This window comes from Pezoporus occidentalis, unplaced genomic scaffold, assembly GCF_034315485.1.
Source record: "Pezoporus occidentalis ecotype Australia unplaced genomic scaffold, CSIRO_AGI_Poc_V1 ctg57, whole genome shotgun sequence".
In the NCBI taxonomy this organism is placed as follows: domain Eukaryota; kingdom Metazoa; phylum Chordata; class Aves; order Psittaciformes; family Psittacidae; genus Pezoporus; species Pezoporus occidentalis.
Genome location: NW_026915910.1, coordinates 611,591 through 627,825, shown reverse-complemented (window position 1 = coordinate 627,825; position 16,235 = coordinate 611,591). Strand labels below are relative to the sequence as shown.

The 16,235-nt window shown below is 39.0% G+C and overlaps 1 long non-coding RNA gene across 5 annotated transcripts in view; it reads right to left on the bottom strand.

The window, feature by feature from the left end:
* Positions 1-9,291, bottom strand: part of LOC134173922 (uncharacterized) — a 51,583-nt gene extending 42,292 nt beyond the window's left edge. For all 5 annotated transcript variants that reach the window (XR_009968441.1, XR_009968443.1, XR_009968445.1 and 2 more), the window contains exon 1: positions 9,129-9,291. This is a non-coding gene — a long non-coding RNA (uncharacterized LOC134173922). The remainder of the gene's footprint in view (positions 1-9,128) is intronic.
* Between the last annotated feature and the right edge of the window lie 6,944 nt (positions 9,292-16,235).

The following is a 16,235-nucleotide window of genomic DNA, read 5'->3' as shown; positions in this document are numbered from 1 at the left end:
ACAGTGGAGGAAAAGCATCACTTTCCTATCTATGTTTAGTTGTGGACCAGATTTAGGAGGGTCATTAATCTCCACTTCTCCACAAGGGAGGCCAAACAGTGCTTTTGATGTCCTGGTTGGCAGAGGTGAATGTGTTTGGCCCTATACCTGGGGAGCTGCAGTCTGGGCCTTTCTCTCCTTGATGGATTTTCAACCCAAAATTTCTAATTTCTAGCATTGTCTTAACTGCCACATTGCAGACCATCCTTGGGGAAGGTGCTTTCTGTCTCCTCTAATATAAGAGTGTTTCAGACATAGACTGATGGTCCTTTAGGTAATTTTTCTTATTTTTGACATTACTATGTAATGAGTGCTATAGGGATAACCACAGGAATTCAGCACCTGTATGAATCAGTCCATTCCCTAATGTATCACCTGGCTATACAGCAAATGTGTGAGGGGGTTTCTGAAGTGGAGTTTGCTTTCAGACCACCAACTTGTTAATTTTACAGATTTATTAAAACCCAAATTATATTAATTGTTTCTCAACCTCATCTTGTGACAAAGAGGCCAAAGTTTATTTGCATGCCATGTATGAGAAAACAACTCTTTTCACTTAAACTTGTTTCATCATTTCACTGATACCTCTGTCATTTGTATGTAATTTTGTTCACACTCAATAACTGTCCTATTTCTTATCCATGCTTAAGTCAGCTCAGTCTGCTTTCATTGAAGAGACAAGCCATATTTTTAATTGCCTTCTTTGCCTTTTTTTGTATCTTTTCAAGTCCTGCTATAATCTTTTTGAATTGGGGTGGCTGAAACTGTGGACAGCATTCATGACGCAAGTACAGCCTACATTTACATAGTAGCATAAAAATGATTTGTCCTTTGTTCTCTTCCTCTCTCCCTTCCCCCCCCCCCCCCCCATGCCTACAATTCTATTGCCTTTTTGACTGCTGCTGAGCACTGAATTGATGTTTTCAGAGAACTATCCACAGTAACTCTTAAGATCTCTTTCCTGAGTGGTAATAGCTTATTTACAGCTCACCATTGTGTTTGTATAGTTAGGGTTATTTTTTTCCTATGTGCACTTATCAACATTGAATATCATCTTCCATTTTATTCCCTATTCACTCAATGCCATGAGCTCCTTATGCAACTTCTCACAATCAGCTTTAGATTTAAGTAACCTGCATAATTTTGTATCATCCACAGCCTTTTTTACCTCTTTATTTACCTCTTTTTCCAGGCCATTTTTGAATATGCTTCATAGCAAAGGTTCTCTAGTAATCTTTCTCTGCTGTGAAGACTAACCATTTATTCCTACCTTTTGTTTCCTAAGTTATGGTGGGTATTAATTCATAAGAGGACCTTCCCTCTTACCCAGACAGCTCAGCTTCTCCAAGAGGCTTTTGTGAAGGATCATGCTAGTGGCTTTTGGAAGTCGAAAAGTGCTGCACAGATTGGATCACTGTTTTCCACATTCTTTTAGGCATCCACAAAGAACGCCTTCTGAAACAGCTTCTATACACAGAAATTATATTGCTATTTCCCAACCATGACATATCTACTGCTGTCATAGAATCATAGAATCATAGAATAGTTAGGGTTGGAAAGGACCTTAAGATCACCTAGTTCCAGCCCTCCTGCCATGGGCAGGGACACCTCTCACTAAACCGTATCACCCAAGGCCTCGTCCAACCTGGTCTTGAACACTGCCAGGGATGGAGCATTCACAACCTCCCTGGGCAACCCATTCCAGTGCCTCACCACCCTTACAGTAAAGAACTTCTTCTTTATATCCAATCTAAACTTCCCCTGTTGAAGTTTGAACCCGTTACCCCCTGTCCTATCACTACAGTCCCTAACGAAGAGTCCCTCCCCAGCATCCCTATAGGCCCCCTTCAGCTACTGGAAGGCTGCTATGAGGTCTCCACGCAGCCTTCTCTTCTCCAGGCTCAGCAGCCCCAACTTCCTCAGCCTGTCTTCATATGGGAGGTGCTCCAGTCCCCTGATCATCCTCGTGCCCCTCCTCTGAACTTGTTCACCTTCCATTCCAACATTCCAGTCATAGGAGCCATCCCACCATGTTTCTGTGATGCTTATTATATAATATCCACATAGACATGCACACATCTCTAATTCCTCTTGTTTGTTCCCCATGCTACGGGCATTTGTATAGAGGCATCTGAGCCGAGCTCCAAATGAAGCCAGTTCATTGGCTGGAGCAGCTGGGATATCTCTGCATTGCTCCAAGCATTTATTATAGGTGCTGGCAACTGACTGGGTGTGTTGGGATGGAATGATGCCCCCTTCCCCCAACACATCTAGTTTAAAGCCTCCTTGACCAGTCTGGCAAGCCTCCTACCAAAACTGCTCTTTCCCTTCTTTATCAGACCAGCTCCACCAGCCCCCACTAGACCTGGCCTACAAACTTGGGTCCTGTGTTCAAGGCACCCAAACCCCTGACTATGACACCACCCTTTTACCCATTTATTAACAGTGCTAATCCTCCCAGCTTTTTTTAGGTCCTCCCCTGTATCCTGGAGAATTGATGAAAAGACTATCATGATTTTTGTTTTTCTTAATTCATGCAAAAATGATACAAGTTACTGGCCAGTTGTTCACTTGATCTCTCCAAGCCCCTTGCTAGTAGGTTTGGCACGTCCTATTTCTCTGCTATGGAAATGGTTAGGAGATATTATACAACTCTCTTATTAATTGAGCAATCTCACATTGAAGACCCCAGCAAACTGTTAATATTCAATTTACTCTTTTTTTCCGAAACCCCTTTCTTTGTCCAGTCAGTTTGAGATGGTTCTCCAGGGTTATTTTCTATCTGACACTGTGCTTTCTGAATGGTACTTTATGCACATTGATCACCCACTGATGAACACTAGCAAACTTCCGGCTTCTGATGTGTTTCATGATTAGCTTTTATGCCATTAACTAGTTGTTCTTCAAAATGTTTTCTACCTGTCTTTTTACAATTCTATATTCAGCTTCCTCAGCTTCTGTACTTTTCTGTTTTTCTTAAGTAGATACAAATTCAATTTTTCTGAAGGATTTTTGCATCTAATAAGCTCCTTCATCTTTTAACCAGGCTAGTTTTTTTTTTTTAATTCCATCTCTTTGGAGGTGGATTTTTGTTTGTTATTTATCTGGAGCTTCTAGTACATTGTTTTAAAACACCCTATAGTGCCAATTGCGAACAGTTTATGATGTTACGTATCCCTGATGTTTTTCAACTTTTTCACCTTTTTGTGTAGCTCCTCTCTAAAAGTAAATATGACTGTTACAGATATTTTTGTGGGTTTTGTTTTGTTGTGTTGTTTTTTTTTTTTATTACTGAATATCTTTAATATAGTCTTGTTTTGAAGCACACATACAAGAAAACACATGGGAATGGTTACTGTCACCTGGGTTTCTGGCTTCAGAAAGCTATTTATGATTGCTGCAAATGCAGACTTCCAATTACATGCCTTTTTTTGTTGTTTTGTGGGCTTGTCGTTGTTTGTTTTTTTTTAAATCTTTGCAATATCTTTTGGAATCTATTGGTCACTGCTATCAAACTAACAGTCTTAGTGCTACAGCTCTGGCAATCCTCTTATTTGAGCAGGAAAATGAGTCCTATGGACTCTGGAGTATGATTTTGTCTTGTGAACTTATTTTGCTTTTGATCTTGTTAATTTATCTCAGTTTTTGTATTGTACCCTTCTTCCCTCTGCTACCTGCACATTTCTCAGTACCGTCCTGCAAGCCATGAGCTGTCTTTACCATCAACACACACAACTCATTGCTTGTCTGATACCCACACAAACAACCTTCAGTGTGACCACTTGAGGAAATACCAGTGTTTTGTGGCAGGTTTTAGTTTTACATGATGTAGGCTTTTCTTCTTTCTCTTGTTTGCTATTTGTCTATTCATTTCTTGTACTTTTGTGATTAATATGCAGTCAAACAGTTTCTTTAGTTGACCTCTCCTGAGTATTGAACTCCCAGTGTGTCTGAACTTTCCTAATTTTGATGACTGCCTGAAACTTTGAGCAGTCAAGAATGCAAGAGTCATGAGCTAGAAGGACATCAACTAAAGGAAAAACTTCAAGCTCTGTTCAGTGTTTCTAGAATGCTCACTTCATATTGGATCACTCCCATGAACATTAAACCTCAGACCCCTTCTTCTGAGATTCTAACTCTCCAAATAATATAAGAAGTCTGGGTTACCCTAGTGAGATTAAGCAACAAAAGTTTTAAGTATTGCATTGCCTACTGCCCATGATTTTTCTCTTTCTTTAAAAATTATACATCCAATCTCACAGTCAGAAGCATTTCCCTGAAATTTATTTTGTTTCCCTTTTTTAGCTTTGACCCACTATTTCTGGGAAAATTCTCTGGTAACATAGGAAGTAATTTCTTTCACACCTAAGGGGAGCACAAACATCTTTCAAACATTTGCAGATTGTTTCATGCCCCCTAGTCATCCCTCTGCATGCTACGTATTACTTCCATTAAATCCTAAGGCACAGGTTGTACTATAAAGCTGAAAGCTCACAAGAGCACTAGGGAATATCTCTGTCTCTTCCCCCCGCCCCCCCCCCCTTTTTCTTCTTTTCTGCACAACTTCAGCAGGCCTTGCTGAAAGTGGCATATATGCATCCACAGGCAGAATCTGTCCCTGTGAATATGAAGAAAGCTGTGGGCCAAATGATGTTTTCAGTCACACCAGTGGGACTCTGTTGACTTCAGTTTTACCTTCAGGAGGTAGCCTTTTTGTGTGTGCTAGGTGAAAAGACACAGCTCAGACAGTTCTTAAAAATATTCTGCTCTGTTCAGCGCAAAATGCCACAAAAGCCAAATCCCCAAAAATCCCCTAAATTGTCCATCTGGAACAGGTGTTTACAGTTATATAAACAAAATAAAATTGCTTTTTGCAGACCTAGAGTCAGCCTGCTACTAAAATGTCTGGCATCTATTTGAAAAGCAAGCAAACAAAGACCTGACAACCAACAGAAAAACTGGGGGGGAGCAGAGGGGTGAGGGAAGGGAGTAGTGCTGAGAGATGAACTAAAAAGCCCTTCAAAGATGCAAAGAGGGGGAAAAATATTGCTCAGGCTAATGAGAAAATTCTTGTTAATAACAATGTCATTTATAATTTTCCCACAGGTTTTCACCTCATGGCAAGACTTACAATTGACAATGTGAAATCATCCCACAGAAAAAATCTTATCCTTTTAAAGCCACAGAAGTGGGATATCACTATTTTGGGCAGATAAAAATTTGTTGTGTGGTCAAAGTTGGTTAGAATAAAGAGTGACATCAGAAGAAATCATCTTTGTCCACTTTCACCTGACCTAGCATCTTACCATTACCTGCTAATTTTTCCTGCAATAGGTCAAGCTTGACACTCTCCTCTTTTTCTCTTCCCCCCCGGAGCTTTTTAGGCTAAGTTAAAGACTGTTCTCTTTACCATTCTTGCCAGTTGTTAAAAGACGACATGCTACTTGATGGCACAAAACCCTAGCAAGACAAGAAATAATATGTTATATGTACAGAGGGTTATAACACCCTGTAACAAAGGAATAAGAGATTTGGATGCCCAGGGGTCTGAATTTTTATAATTCATCAATAGTTACAGAGCTCTTTACAGAGCTGGTTACAGATGCAATCAGGGATTAAGTCTAGGTTTTTCAAGCGATTCCTGAAGGGAAAACTGGAAGTGGGTAAGGAGAAGGAAAGGGGTGAGAGACAAATAATGGCGTTAAAGGATGAAGACAAAGAGAAGACAGTTTCCTGAAGAAGTGTGAATACAGTCACAAACTACAGATTATGAAAGACTAGAGCTGGTAGACTCAGGATTCAGAATGCCTTAATGTCTATTTATGTTTTTGGGAATACAGTTCTCATGATTTAAGAATTTACATCTGCAGACATAAAAAGATTTAAATAGGGTTGTTTGGTTGTTTGTTTTTTTTTTTTTCTGGGGTTTGTTTTGTTTTGTTTTAAGCTTCAAAGAAGGATTCACCAAATTGAAAAGACTGAGGACCAGTAGTCTAAGAACATGTCTACAGGCTCACCTCAGCTAGCTTTACACTAGTTAATCCTGGTTGGGATAATGCAGTTGTGATAACAGTTGACTGTGGGCAGGATCATGCTGAAGTATTTACCCAGATGTCACTCAGGCTTTGCAGCTTGGGTTGAGCTTGGTGCTGTCTGACTGCCTTGGTAATGGTACTTAGTTTAACTAGTTTAGAGCTATTATGGTTTGATATATCTATATAAGATTGTAATGTAAATGTAGCTACAGTAGCCAAACTCTTTTAACCACTGCTTTTAACTGCTTTTAACCACTAGGCTGTATTACTGCCTCTCTCCCTTTTAGTTTTCATATTTTTTCTGTAATGTTGCACTTCAAAAATAACTCTGTTTTGGCAACCTTTAAGGCAATGTCCAGCTGAATTGAAAATATTTCTCCCGCCAATTTGTACCAGGGGTATGAATTTATACATATACAGTTTATACAAGGGGTTTCTCTTCCTTTTTATACCACCTTGACAACTATATAAATGAGATAAATTTCTGCCCTATGGTCTACTACTCCCATAACACGTTAAAGTGTTGTGCAGATTTTTGATGATTTTCTCTTTTACCTGCATTAAATTATACACTAAAATTACTTCGACATGGTCCCTTAGCAACATTTCCAATATATTTCTCTCAACTGAAATGAGACTTAGCAGGGTTGTCCCCTGAATCTTCCCTTTTCTTGAATCTGGGAATAGCTTTAGGACCCCTTAAGACCTTGGGTATGATTACACGCCTTAGTGGCTTGTCAAAAACCTTTGCTGAAGGCTTTCTTATTTCCTTTGTTACTTCCTTCAGGATTCTGGGGTACAATTCATCTGAGCCTGGTACTTTGTCAAATATAACAGTCCTAATTGCCTTATTATCTTCTCCAGTGCAATAGCAAAGCTTTTTAACATTTAACTTTCCCTCCAGGAAAATGTCTCTCAGTCCTGGAGATGCTACCTTCTTTTTTTTTTTCTTTCCCCTCCACTTCCCTCCTGCCCCACAATGAATAATGAGGCCAGGAATTCATTTAGAGCAAAATCAACCTCATCTGTCATTAACTTTCCATTTATGTTCTTTAATGCCTCTACTCTTTCACTGCCTCATGTTGAATTCCAAATATATATTTAGAAGCATAGAATCATAGATGTAAGGAATGGAAAAGAGCCATTAGGTAATCCAGTTCATTGCAGTACAAATGGAGGATTGTCCTATGCAGTGTATTTCTTCCTTCTTTGTTCAATCAGTTTTTAAGGTCCCAAATGTTTCCTTTAGAGTCACTTTAATGTTTCTCACAAGCAGTAAGTTTTCTCCTGATAGTTAGCTGTTTTCCCTTTCTTAACATTAAGAATCTTGTCTAAATTAAATGGTCTTGCATCACTTTATTTGTATTTTTATTTTTTCTCTGTTCATCTTTTGTTTCATGTTTTTAAGCTTTTCAGATAGGTACAGATGACCATTCTCTTTTGGGAAGACATTTTGGCCCTATTTTCACACTAGCTTTCTGGAGACTGAATTTCTCATACTGATAATGATATAAAAATTGAATCAGAATACCAAGTTGGAAGGGACTTCAAGGATCATATGGTCCAATTTGTCTAGGCAAAGCATGACGTAGACTAGATGATCTAGCCCAGCCAAATCTTAAGTGTCCAGTGTAAATGATTTAAAAAATCTTGGAGAGAGGGCACAGAACGGGGTGACTGGCTCACACTTCTCAGTAGCTAAGGCACAGGCTGCTTGCATAGATTTCACCAAGTGTAATAACTGCCATAACTGCCACATAGTTTGTGACCTACGTACCAGCTCTTCACTGACTTCACAGCAAACCGCTGCTGAATAATCTGCTAAGTCTTGAATTTATATGCTGCAACTGGTCCAGAAATCTATTGTAGGAACTGGACTGTACCCCCAAATTCATTTGGCCTTTGTCTAGCTCAGCTTCAAGTATCAGAAGTGAATACAATATTGTAGATTCCCAATTATCAGAGTCATATTGGCAGCTTGGTGTAATCCATGAGCTTTTTAGTAGTTACAGATTGTTTATCTTTCTTTGCAATTTCATATAATTTATTACTCTACTGAACCTTATTTCTTTTTACATTTCATAATTTTTTCAGGCTTTCTTCCATTTATGTTTTGTTCTTTGATATTTTCAGGTGTTCAGCATGGTTCAGCAGGGTTTTAATTTTCCTCATCAAGCTGTGAACCTCTTCCTTTTTCTTTCTAGACAGCTTAATATGGTTTGACATTTCCCCACATTTCCAACTGTCTGTAACTGCTTCTACATGTAGCCGCTGTGATTGGAAATGACTGCATATGATTATTGTTAGACTTAATATTGTGATTGTACTGCTGCTGGACATTGCTTTGAAAGAATGGGAACTCAAAAGAAAACATATTCTGCTCACAAATATTTTATTCCTAAAAAAAAGGCCAAATCATGAGCCAAGTAAGCTTCCCATTCAGCTACAGTGAAAAAATACTGAGTGTTTAAAAAACAGGCAGCCAGCATTATAAATCTTTGAAAGCATTATAGAGTCAACCTAGTATACTTCTAAGTAGGAAACTATGAAAAGCACATATTCTGCATTCTGTCTTGTATCTTTTCCACTATTCCTATCCCAGCACTTTAATCATTCTCTTCAGGATACACAATATGTAAGGAAACACATTATACACATCCTCACAGTATCTGCATTGCCTCCTGTATGAAAAAAGAGTTCCGCCTGCATCATGCATTCTGATTTGCACCATTATTCCTTCCTCATATGCTAGGAGGGAGATCGGAATAAGCTATTATTACCCAGCACCCATTTGCTTGTAACTTCCAAAATTACTTATCTATTTCTTATAGTCAGACCTAGTAGAAAAGGTTTTTTCATGAAAACTCTGTGGGAAAGCATTGTCCTGCTATGGCAGAAAGTTTTACAATTTAACTAGATATTTAATGAAGAAAAATGATATTTATTTATTTGTGTATTTATTTTAAACCTGAAGCCTCTGAGTCTCAGTTAACTTTCCTTGGTTTATGCCAAGTAAAAATACTAATACATAGTAAAATGCTGGTTCGTTCTTACCTTTTCCATGTTATTCAAGTATTTTTACACCTCTGCAAATACATCTCCACAATCTTGTGGTAATATTTCTGGGTAAAAAGAATTTTTTATTAAATCAGGGGGCTTTCAGGCAGGGGTGGGTTTAAGTATAACTGATCTCTATTAGAACAGAGGTATGTATTGAGCGGTCAGGCTCCTTAACTGCATGAAAGCTGTGCTGAGCTGCTGTAGGCTTTTGTACTACCTGGGTAGTGGTGTCTGAGTGGAGATGGTGCTGTGAAGTCAGCGATTACAGCTACTTTGCACCAATCAAATAACACAAAAAAGCTGAGTTAACCTACTTCTGACCACAATCACAGGCAATTTGCAAAACCTGGGAAAGTCAGGTCAATCCTAGGATCTGTGAGTTTAATTTACACTGGTGGCATATCTGAGGGAATTGATAAGATTACACAGGTATGGATGCTCGGTGATGAGATCAGAAGGAAAAGGTATTATTCATGAAAGCCATTGGCAGCAATTTGAGGATGGATAGAGGGTGCCTGGCCCATGAGGAACGCAAGAGTAAAATATGTGGTTTGTCAAGAGGTCAAACAGGTGCAGTTAGTTAGCAAAAGGGGTTTCCTAGCTATAGAAAGCTTTTTTTTTTTTTTTTTTTAACAGAGGCTACCTGTTTATCATGATTTCAGAAGGATCTACCCAAGAAGTAAAGGCACTTCATAAAGAAAAAGTGATGAGACAATCCTAAAGTACTCTTTTAGAAATATAATATCCATTTTATTTGGCGGTTTCTTTTCAGAATGAAGATAAGCACACACAGCTGCAGATCAAAAAAAGACTTGAAGCTAGACATGCTTACTCTGTTCTGTGTCAGACTATTTACCAAAGAAGCTGCCAGTGCTGTCAGTAAATACATTCACTTTGCACATTCTAGTCAATCTGGGATTAAACCAGTTTAACATCATCTGCACCAGGACTCAATGTACCTGCTGTTTTTTTCAAAACAGTTTGTCCATTTAAACTGAAGAAGGTGAGGAAACTCTAAGTCCTTGTGTTCAGACTCATTGCTTTTTATTATGGATATGCTGTCAATTAGCCTTGCCCTCATCAGCATCAAAATTAACTATGTTGTGCTAAAATGATGGAAATTAAAAAAAAAAAAAATTAGTATTTACCTGCTATTTTAGTGTAAGTCAAGCCAAAGGCAAAAATCATCATCACAAATCTTGCAACATAACTTGGCAAAGATTAAGCTACTCTTTTTTTTTTTTTCCAAAAAAAGCACTTCCTTTATAAAAAGAAATAAACAACTTCCCCCCCCCCCCCCAAGACAAAAGAACAAGCAAATCACAGAAGAAAGGTCATCTGAAGATATAGCTATTTAGCTCCAGATTCCAGCCAGAGAAGCATTTCAGATTCAACCTATGCCAAATTCAAATCCTAATCCTTTCCTCCCCTCTACACTTGATAGTTTCTGTTCTAAATGTCTTTAAAATAGGTATTCTCTCCCCACAAAAAACTTACCACAATGGTAGCTGTTTAGGAAATAAATTAAAAAATTGTTGCCGTTGTGGAATAAGATATATTTAATTAAATAAAATAGAGAAAGAAAGTGCTATTACAAGAACATAAAACTGTAAGGCACGAGATAAAACTAAATTACTACATGGCTGCTCAATTTAATCTAATCCCTGAAGATAAAGATGGAGTCAGAAAATTGCATGTATTGTGAAATCAACATAAGCCCTAAGCAAATATTAACTAGGGGTATATAAACTGATTTATTATAAATACAAATATGAATGTGTTAAAGTGTGACTTTCCTCAGGGGTTGGTCTGGGGACCAGTGATTTTAACATATTTGTTGGTGACATAGACAGTGGGATTGAGTGCACCCTCAGCAAGTTTGCCAACACCACCAAGCTGTGTGGTGTGGTTGATACACTGGAGGGAAGGGATAACATCCAGAGGGTCCTTGACAGGCTGGAGAAGTGGGCCTGTATAAGCCCCATGAAGTTCAACAAGGCCAAGTTTAGGGTCCTATACCTGGGTCAGGAAAATTCCAAGCACAAATACAGGCTGGGAGGAGGATAGATTGAGAGCAGCCCTGATGACAAGGGCTTGGGGGTGCTGGTTGATGAAAAGCTCAACATGACCCAGCAATGTGCACTTGCAGTGTGGAAAGCCAACCATATGCTTGGCTGCATCAAAAGAAGTGTGACCAGGAGGTCCAGGGAGGTAATTTTGATCCTCTATTCTACTCTTGTCAGACGTCACCTGCAAGCAGAGTGCAAAGGAGGTCACAAAGATGATCAGAGAGCTGGAGCGTGTCTCCTTTGAAGACAGGCTGAGAGAGCTGAAGTTGTTCAGCCTGGAAAAGAGAAGGCTCTGAGAAGAACTTTGTTTTTTTAATTGTTTGCTGTTTATTACAGTTCTACTTACTAAATTATTAGGAATGCAAAATGTACATTCAACACCATGTAAGAGATTCTTCACAGTATCAAAAGACTCAGATGTTTCTATAAGTTAAAAAGTCTATCTAAAGCAGTTCTACTTATTACTTCTATGTCTTTCCTGAGAAGTTCACAGAACTTGTATGAACAGCAGGTAGATAAGGGTAATTTGTGTCTATGATAATAGAATCATAGACTAGTTAGGGTTGGAAAGGAGCTTAAGATCATCTAGTTCCAACCCCCCTGCCAACGACAGGGACCACACACCCTAGACCATGTTGCCCAAGGCTCTGTCCAACCTGGCCTTGAGCGCTGCCAGGAATGGAGCATTTACCACTTCTCTGGGCAACCTGTTCCAGTGCCTCACCACCCTCATAGAATAATTTGGGTTGGAAAGGACTTCAAAAGTCATCTAGTCCAACTCCCCTGCAATGAGCAGGGACATCTTCATCTAGATCAGGTTGCCCAGAACGACATCCAAGCTGGTCTTAAACATCTCCAGGGATGGTGGTGCATGCATCACCTGTCTGGGCAACCTGTGCCAGGATTTTGCCACTCTTGTTGTAAAAAAATTTCTCCCTCACATCCAGCCTGAATCTCCTCTTTTTTAGTTAAAAAACATTGCCCCTCATTCTATTGCAACAGGCCCTGCTAAAATGTCTCTCCCCATCTTATAGGCACCTTTTAAGAACTGAAAGGCAGCAGTAAGGTCTCCTTCTAATCTTCTCTTTTCTGGGCTGAACAACCCTAACTTTTCTCAGCTTTTCCTTACAGGAGAGGTGCTCCATCCATGTGATCATTTCTGTGGCCCTTCTCTGGACCTTCTCCAGCACATACTACATTTCTTCCCTTCCTTCTAGGTTCTAGTTGAGGGGTGTCAAGATCAATGTTGAATGACGCACACACAAGCAGTAAGGTCCCAATTCACTGCAGTTCATCAGGTTTCCTTGGCATCTAAACTACCACCCAAATCACCACGAGACTCAAAAATAACAACTCCCGTGTTTCATGAAACTCACTTTCAAGTGCAAAAGGTGCATAATGGTTGCATACTGCAAATATTTATATGTGCTTACTTTTAGTTTTTACCTTTTGGTGAGCTAAAGATGCAAAATCCCTAGTACCTGACCCATCTCAGTCACAAATTGCTGTTGTTGGATTTTGTATTGGACAAATTATATTGATCTGCAAGGCAGATTAAAATCTTTTAGACTGATCTTACTGTATCTGCAATGAGTATTTTATGTAGTTTTCAGTGAATCTTTCTTGCCCTTATTTATTTTTTCAACACTGTTTTTGTAGAAGGGTAAAAATGATAAATTTGAGCTTTAATGGTGTATCTTGGTATCTTTTTTAATATTACAAGCGAATACCCTGAACTATTTTGAAAGACAGCTGCTTTGTTTGTGAAGTCAAGCATCCAAAAGTAATTGCTATGGGCTATGCACTGGGCAAGAACCAGAGGTAAAACTGGTATGATTTGGGCACCATCCATTCTCTGCCTCAAGCAAAGTCAAGGTTCCATGGTAGAAGGTCTGTATGTGGACCTGTGTGCAAGCAGAAATGAAGCAGTCAGGCATCATGCTGGGACACTTCTATTCTACAGTAGGGCTGAACCCTGTAGCTTTACCCTGCAGTTTTTCTCTGCTTTGTAAGTGGAACCTATAACCAGCTTTTTATCATTTTTCCTCCCAGGCTAATCCCCCCCAGTCCTGGACCCTCAGTTGTGTACAGTACCTATTGGTTAGCTGAAACACAAGCTCCAAATTGCATTGGGGGATTATTTTTTTTTGCCCTTTGGCAATGGAAGCTGTCAGTGGGCAGTGGGATACTCCTGAGATCCAGTGTGAAGTCCTCAGCTTGCTCTGGTTAAGGGTACTAAAAAAATCATGCAGCCTAGGTGGGGAGAGAACAGAGGTTTTCCACAAAGTCCTGGATTTTAGTAGGAGGAGGTATTATGGGGTGGTTCCAGTTCTCTGAATGTGAAGAAAAAGTATGACCTACTACCCCAAGGGGCCTGAACACGAACAGCATATGTGTGTGTAAATTATATGTTTCATAGGAAGGAAATACCAGGCAACAGGGATGTAGCACATTCAAGCCAGGCTCCTGATGTGAACAACTGGGATCGTGACTACCCGGTGCACAACAGTAAGTACATACTGAGTGTAGGTTAGTGTACCTGGCTGACTTCCCAGCACTTTGCTGGGAAGTCTTGTTCTTCTTTCTGGTTTGCATTTATTCTTTTTCTTAGTGCCCTTATGTAGCTTTCAACATTGCTTCCTAAGCAAGGACTCTTCTCTTAGAAGTCTTAGTCTTCAACCTCTCTGCTTCTCACACCAGCTCCTAGTCCAATGGGCTCTAATTCATCTAACCAAGTTGATCGAAGCCCACTTTTCCTTCACCAAGTGTTGGCTTGTCTTTTTTCCACACTGATGTTCACTGCTGGTCTCCTTGCATGTTCACTCTTGTCTAGCAGTTGTCTTCTGTCCTCTTTATTTAAGCCTCCTTCCATGACTCCTGTCCCCAAATCACAGTCATCTCTTTCCCTCTACCTTCCAGCTTCTCCTTCCTGGTTTGAAAATAGATCCTTGAGCATTCACAGAGCACTTGCTTGGGTGCCAGTAGAAAGGGGCTTAGGTAGTCATGTTTTATGTTCCAGTTTTCACTCTTATTCAGCTTTATGCAAACTTCAGAGAGAAAACCTTCAGAATTTCCTGGAGATTTGAGCCTACTTAGCCATTTAATAACAGGATGGTGTGGAAAATTGGAAAAGGGTGGAAGTGGTCATGAAAGAGGGAATACAGCCTGTTGCTGTTCTAATTGCATAAGTCCTTTATGATGATGTAAAGACTGAGTTATTTAAAAAAGATATATATTTATTTGGTTTTGACATCTACTTTGGACAAATTCTTGCAGGTTTTCACAGAAATGGCAAGAAGACTGTCAGACATGACAGACAGTCCTATCTTGTTTAAATTTTTTTCTCCACCCCAAAGGATGATAAGCATTTCAAAGAAGGGTTGTCATGAGTATTTGTATGTGGATAAAAAGTATATGTATTTATGCTAGTCTCATTCTCACAATAAATTTAAATTTGACTGAAAATTAAAATGCATGTAGATTATCATAGATGATGTCAACATGATAGCTGATATTTATACAGTTATGAAAACTGAGAATATTAATGTGGAATTTGGGGCAATTTAATGCTGGTGTGGGTTTTATGTATTCTTAATTTTCTGAGTTTAAGATTTTCAATTCCACTTTTCACTCACACGCTGTCATTCTTTGCTTAGCAAGTCTTGAATATCATCTGTGAAGGTATTCTGAAAGTTCTCACTGAAGCACAAAACCAGATGAAGTTCTTCAGCCTTTCCTTTAGAGACTTGGATCCATTCTGGTTTAACCTACATATGATTTGCTGTTAAAGGGGAAAACAAAAGAAAAAAAGATGGAAAAGGAGAAAAAAAAAAAGAAAAAAATAAAGAAACAAGAAGGAACTCCAGATGGAAAATGAGAACACTAAATGGATGGATTCTGATCTCTTGTCTGACAACATTTTCATTTCTTTTGACTGCTGCTCCATGAGCCTGATATCCCTCTGCAGTAAGCTGTTAATGGTTTTTGGGTTCCTAAGTTCACCCACACTGACACATCTTTCTTTTCCTTCTCTCTTTCTCTCTGTCTGCCTGTCTGCAGAAAACTTATGCTTTCAAGATTTCAAGATTTCTTAGAAGACTTTTCCTGAGTCAGTTCACAGCATGGACTTTTTCATTCAGGATTGCTCTGGAAGACATCTCTTTTCCATTATTTTGCCTATTCAGATGTAGCTAAGGAAAAATAATGTACTAACAGAAGGTAGAACCAATAGGTAGTTTTTAGTTAAACTTTTAAACAAAACAGGAAAACAAATGAGCAATAAATATCTAGGAAAGTTCACAATTGGGACAAAATGAATGCTTCTGTTGTTTCATTTATCAGGACGTTATTATATATCTGTAGCTTGGATGTTATTAAGCTAGATTGGCATCGTTATCATCGCTTTTAAAACACTACTAAGTAACAATCTGTAAACAAACTACTAAGTATCCTGTGAGGGCAGAATATAGGAAGACACTTAAGCATTGTGACACAGAATACTAAGATATTTAAAATTAGATTTTCAGTTGTGTGAATGGAAATTACATTGCTCAGTTGGGTTCATAGAGTGAATAAAAAAGTGAGGCACCTTATTTGCAGCCACAGGAACTGGAACAGAGAAGAGTCGAATTTAGATTCTTAATTTCTTCCTCCATTTACAAGGGTATGAAACCTTTCCAGAACCTGAAAAGTTTTCCAGCATCTGTGTGCTTGGATGACATTGGTACTCTTGTGCATGATAATACTTTTTTTCTTTTAAAATGGTGGCAGTGGTGATTCTGCTTCTCATTCTTTGCATGGTAAGCCGTATTTGCATTCAGAAAGTGCTAGACTTAGATGACGTTTTCCGTGGGCTCATGGTGGATTCTGTAAGGTTGCATGTTGTTTCTGTTAAATTATTGTATGCTGTGGGGTATTCAATACCTTCTGATTTGCCTTCTGATTGCAATTAACTTCAGAATCCAAAACCATGAGTGAATAAAAAAGAAATCACTCCTTGCGTTTCTTCTTTGAGCAACCTGTTATTTCAGAA